Genomic DNA, 6,672 nt, shown 5'->3' on the forward strand with positions numbered 1-6,672 from the left:
TAACACCTGATAAAGAATGCCCACCCATCACTACCGAGGTGGTGAAAAAAGGATTGAGAGGGATGAAGAACTATTCCGCACCGGGACCAGATTGTATCAAAACCTTCTGGTAGAAAAAGTTTTCTTCAACCCATCAGCATTTGGCCTGTATTTTCATCTCATATTTAAAGTGGGAAGAGCCGATTCCGGAGTGGTTGGTGGAAGGGCGCACAATACTCCTGCCGAAAATAGGCAACTTAGCTGACCCAAAGAATTACAGGCCAATCACTTGTCTGAACACACTTTAGAAGATATCCACAGCTATCCTAAATGATAGGATTGTTCGGGCAATTGAACCTGTGTGGCAAGAAATGTATGAACAACGAGGCTCAAAGAAAGGCGTAGCGGGATGTCGGGAGAACCTGCTCATCGATAGATGTATCCGCAAAGATGCAGCATTCTACCAGCGTGACCTATCGATGGCCTGGATTGATTATCAGAAAGCTTTTGATTCGACCTCCTATAGACTTATCATCTGTCTTTTGGAAATCTTAATGGTTTATCCGCAAATAGTTAGGTGCATAGAGAGATTGATGCCGCTTTGAAAAACCAGATTTACTATCTCATCTGGAAAAAATCGTGTGACAACTAACAAGGTCACCTTTGAGAGAGGTGTCTTTCAGGGCGACACCATGAGCCCACTTCTCTTTTGCCTTACATTATTGCCACTACCTCTAGCACTACGCCATTCCGACGGGTACTTGTGCGGCAAACCTGCAGATCGAAAGTACAAGGTCACTCATGTATTTTACATAGACGATCTTAAGATCTATGCTAAAACAAAGAGCAAATAAATCTAGGTCTAGGGATTGTCGAACGATATACTAAGGAAATTGGAATGGAATTTGGGTTAGACAAATGCGTCAAGGTTTATTTAAAGCAAGGGAAACTTAATGACACCCCTGAAGATCCTGAACTTGTTAATAGAAGCGCTAAACAACACCTTTGCGCTGAAGAAACTTATACATACCTAGGCGTGCCACAGAACCGCATTCAGGATGTGACATCTATAAAGGATACTCTCCGAAGCAGATACAAACATCTCATCCAACAGATCTTGCCGTCCCGGTAGTACTCTATTCATTTGGAGTAGTTCCATGGACTAAGAACGAGCTCAGATCCCTTGATATCGGGACAAGAAAGGTTATGCACATGAACAAAAGCATGCATCTTAAGTCTTCCGTTCCGCGACTGTACACCTCAAGCTGTCAAGGTGGTCGCGGAAGGAGGAGGCTGCTGAAACTCTCGGACTTAACTTCAGTATTAGGAGTGAGCAAAATGCATCAAATCTTATCTATCACGAATACTCACTCCTGAAAGCCCGGATTAAGAAAGCACAAGAGAAAAACTTTCGTGAACAGCTCCTCGATGAGAGGATGCACGGTATCTTCCACAGAAATGTAAAGGATCAGTTAATGTCTTGTGAGCTAACGTTTGATTTCCTTAAATCGCCCGGATTGAAGTCTGGTACGGAGGGTTTCATTTTTGCTTTCCAAGACGGTGTCATTTCCACCTTAACATACCTTTGCCATATTTTGAGCCAAGACATTCCTCATGATAGCTGCAGGGCGTGCCATGCACACCCCGAGCATTTAGCTCACATACTATCTAGTTGTCCAACTCACGCGGGAACGACCTACATTCCAAGGCACAATGCAGCACTAAGAGTGCTTTATTACCATCTCTGTCACTCTTACGGCATTAACCTTAATATCGCTCCTCTAAATGCTGCTAGGGAAATCTAGTCATTTGTCAAGAATTGTAAGTGCCGCATATACTGAAACTTTATATTCTCGACAATTGTTTCTGTTGCTCACTCGAGGCCTGACATGGTTCTTCTTGACTTCGAGAAGCGAACCATGTTCGTTATCGAATCTTCGGCACCAGGTGACAAAAACATCATAACCAAGGAGAATGAAAAGAAAGAGAGGTATCGAGACCTTATAAGGGAGTTGCAACGATTATACCCGGAATATTCTGTTAAACTAATCGTCCTTATCATCGGCGCTCTTGGAGGTGCTGAGCCTTCACTTGCTAATGGCCTAAAAAGCATCTCTGTGTGTCAACAATATGCTAAAACACTTGCGGGAAAAATGCAGAAGGCGGTAGTCCTTGGGTCGCTCTGTGTTCTTAGGGTGCATAAGGCAATTTTCCACATTAGCACCCACTCCCGGCGAAATCTGGTGGTTGTCCTTATGACAAATTTTTAATTATATATATATATATATAATTATCTACTACTTTTAACGTTTAAAACACTATAGCTATTTGAATATTTTTTTAAATGAATTAATGTGTAGAATTCCTGAAAATAAAACAAAGAATCCAATGATCAAATTTGGAAAACCATTATAAAATGTTCCTATTGCAATTTGATAAAAACATAAAAAATTTTCTAAAATAAAAAAAAAATTTTTTTTTTTTTTGAGAAAAATGAAAACGAGAAGGGAGCCAACCAAATCCCCTTCATTCTCTTTTTATTTCTTTCGTCTTTTCAATTGTTATTATTATAAAATCACAATAACAAAAGATTTGTAAAAGATGATCACCAAGGTTTCGGTACTCATACGACACCCTTCTTAAGGCAAAAAAAGAATAAATAGAGAAAAAAAATCAAATCGATCAGGCAGAAACAGCAACAAACCACGATGCTCGCTCCCTGACACCCGAAAATCAAGTCCAAATCGGATATCAGGGAAGATCAGGGAGAAAGAATTGTGGTTTTGTTGCTGTTCCTGACTGCTCGAATTTTTTAATTAAAAAGTTTTTTGTTGTTGCTAATTTTGCCTTGATAATAGTGTCTTATGAATGTCTAAACGTTGGTGACTATTTTTCACAAATGTTTTTTGTGAAGATTTGTTAATAATAAAAATAAAAAGGACGAAACCAATAAAAAGAGAAGAAAGGTTAATTGGTTAGTTGCCTTCTCATTTTTTTTCCTTCTTTTTATTTCTATCCAAAAATGAAATTTTTGTCTTTCTTTTTTAGTACATTTTTCATCTTTTTTTAAATTGCAATAGAAATATTTGATAATGGCTTTCCACATTTGTGTTGGATTCTTGGTTTTTTTTTTCATGAACTTTACCAATTAACTTGTTTCTTGGACGCTAAATATAATTTTAAATTAAATTTTAATCTTATTTTAATTTAAAAAATGTTTAAACTTATTATCAATTTATATGTAAATTAGAATATTGTAGGACCCCCGTAGTATTTTTCACACATTTCTAAACTGGAAAAATTCCTTAAGTGGCCAATCATCGCACCGATTACCTTAAAACACGACGCTATTTTCAGTGATTTTTTACTGGCTCTTACGTTTTGTTAGGATTTTTGAAATATTGCTCCCCCTTCCCCCACCCTCCTCGCTCTCAAAATGTCAGTTAACATTAAAGATAATCCCCTTACTATGATAAACTCTCTAGTATGAGAATATCATGAATTTAATTCTATATATATTTTTCTGGATTGGAAATATAGATAAAATTAATTTTATTAATATAACCCAATAAATGTTCAGAATTACTGAAAATAAAACCAAGAATGCATCGAACAAATTTGGACATCCACCATAAAATGTTCCTATTGAAGGTTGAAAAAAAAGAATGAAGAAAAACTTTTTTTCTCCTGAAAAAGATAATAATTTTTCTCCTTGGAGAAGAATAGGAAATAAAAAATTTGATTATTGGACGTTAAATAGGATTTGAAATTTTATTTTAAAATCATTTAAAATTCTTTAATTTTTATAATCCAATAATAGGATGCAACTACTCTTGGCTAAACGATATTTTGTTGCATAAAATTTCTAGATTTATATTTTTTCTTTTAAATTCATCTCGCTGGGTTGAAGATTAAACTATTTAATTGTTAATTTAATTATTTTCTTGAAAATCTATTTTATTTTTAAAAAAAATTAATCATCTTAGTTACAAATTTATCTCTTTCGTTAAAAATGTTGCTAAAAATTATTATTTTTCTTAAGAATTAATTTTCTTCACTGACAGTAGAACTATTCCCTTTTTTGTTAAAAATTGATATCTTTAATCAAAAATTGTTCTGTTGTAATAAAAAATGCATGTACAATTGAGAAAATTTAGCACTTCTTGGTAGAAAATTAATTTGGTTGTTTGAATTTACATACTTTTTAGTTAAGAATGCATTTGCTTAGTTTGAAAATTGATCAGTTTTTATTCAACTATACGGATGAAAATTTGTCGTTTTTAGGCAATCCAACTGTTTTCTATTTAAAATAAGAATATTTTGAATTTAAAATATCAATTATTACATTTTTCTTTGAAAACCCAAAAGTTTTGTGAAAAATTCGTTTCTTCTGGCATGGAAATTCATGTATTTGGCTTGGAAATTCAACAACTGGGTAGAAAATTAAACTATTTGGTTGAAAATTTATCTTTTTTGCTGAAAACTGATATTTTTAATTGGATATTGAAATATCATAGTGGAAATTTAAGCTATTTGATCGATAAACGCTTTGGTTTTGTGCTTTCAAGAAAATGTTTGAAAAAATTATTATTTTTGTAATTTCAGTATTTTTATGAATTCAATTCCTTTATCATTTCTGCATGCCTTAAAGGACTCACACAATTTTTACAAATTTTTATCTGAATCCTTATCAGAGATGGGGAGCTTTTGATTTTTTTAATTATACTAGCTTAAAATATTATTTTTAACTCATCACTTTTTTCTGGAGCATTTTTATCACTGAATCACCCTCAGATGTTAAAAATACAATTTAGAGTCATTTGCAATAGAACCATTTTAAAAATCATAAACTCAGTTTAAAAAAAAATCACTATTTATACTTATGATTTCTTGGAAAAATAAATTAATTTTCTAGCGTATGTTTAACAGTAGAAGGGTTATGAATGGGAAAAATCTTTACATATTTCTTTATATTTACTTTTTTTTTGAAAACAGGGTTTTACTACAAATTAATCATCTCTGATGGAGCTAAAAATAAAAATGTATGAAAATTTGGAGAGTCGTTTGAGGCCTCCAGAAATATAACAAAAAATTGACACCCACGAAATTATCAAAATTTCAAAAACAAAATTTTTCCTAAAACTATCTTGTTTACGCGCAAAACTAAGGCATTTATCTATCTAATTTCAATTAATTGTATTTTCAGGTTCCTAACATACTACTTTTCCACATAGTTCCATTTCCATTAAAATTTTTTTCTTTTTTCGACCCGTCCTAATGGTAATACTGTAATGTTTTACAAAAAATTCTCGCTCTTGAGTGTACTTCATAACAATCGCCATAAAATTAAGTCTTACAATTTCACACTCTCAAACATATTCTGGAATTATGACCATACTTTGTGGTATATCTTTGCAGTAATATTTTCTCCGTTAACCGTAACTCAATGGTATAAGTACCATAATTAAAATCTATAATAACCCAAAGGGAATAATATTCTGTAACAAAATTATTATTTTTTAAGTATAAAAAATGATCGATAAAGGAAAATTATTACTGTGCTATCAAATAATTATCACTAGCAATAGTTTTACTACGTTCTTAAAACGGTGTTTATAGAAGTACTTTGGGCAGATGATTCTCAGTCTATTTGTTTTGAGTTTTTAAAATAAAGGAGTTGTTACATAGACGTTCCTGGAATAATAAAATTTGGTATTAAATATTAAGCTTATCAATATGCAAAGAAAATTTTCAAACATATCTTATATCTAGTTCCTTAATTATATCTTAGTTTATTTATGCAAAATTCAATCAAAATTCTTTCTTTAATATAGGCTCAAACAAATGTTTTACGAAATTAATCAAAAATTTATTGATCAAATACACTATTGTTTAGCTCAGATAAATTTTATTTGAATCAAACAAATTCTATCTTTTATAGAAGATAAACAAATATTTGTATCATTTGAAAAATATTTTTCTGCTTGTAGTGCTTACATTTTTCTAGAAGAATATTTTATTTAATTCATTTTTAAGTTTTAATTTATCATTCAATAATTTTTTTCAATTATTAAATCAAGCACCTTAAACGAAGTTGTTTTTTGAATTTTTTAAAATACAATGAAACAATATGGTATCTTAAATAAATTAAATTTTTGTACAGTGATTTATATATATTTCACGAATAATAAAATTAAAATACAGTAACTTTTGTTGGTACGTATGGATCTGAAATTTAAAAAATCCCTAAAGTCTAGCTAAATGATGCAGATATGTGTTCTACAAAAAATGTTTACTATCTCTTAAATATGAATAAATATAATAGCTGTTATCATTTCTTTAAATATTTTCTGTTGAAATAAATTTTTTTATAAAAATGAATGTTTAAAAAATATATAAATAGCCCTAGACTGGTTTCAAATGTTGGAAAAATTTTTTCAGATCTCTGCAACTGAAAATGTTTAAAAAAATATGTTTTTCTTCAAGTAGAAGTTCAAAAAAAATTTAAATAATCCTTTTCTGAATTAACGGGTATTTCCGATTTTTGGAGGGGACTCATAAGAAACACTATGAATGATTTGTCACAGTACACTGTCAAGTTAAAGCGTGGGTGGCTTTACTCGCAGTCGGTAAGGTATATCGACATGATTTTGGTGTCAAAATATTAAGAAGAGCTCCCTCTTTCATGCTTTT

This window comes from Belonocnema kinseyi, chromosome 8 (genome assembly GCF_010883055.1).
Source record: "Belonocnema kinseyi isolate 2016_QV_RU_SX_M_011 chromosome 8, B_treatae_v1, whole genome shotgun sequence".
NCBI lineage: Eukaryota > Metazoa > Arthropoda > Insecta > Hymenoptera > Cynipidae > Belonocnema > Belonocnema kinseyi.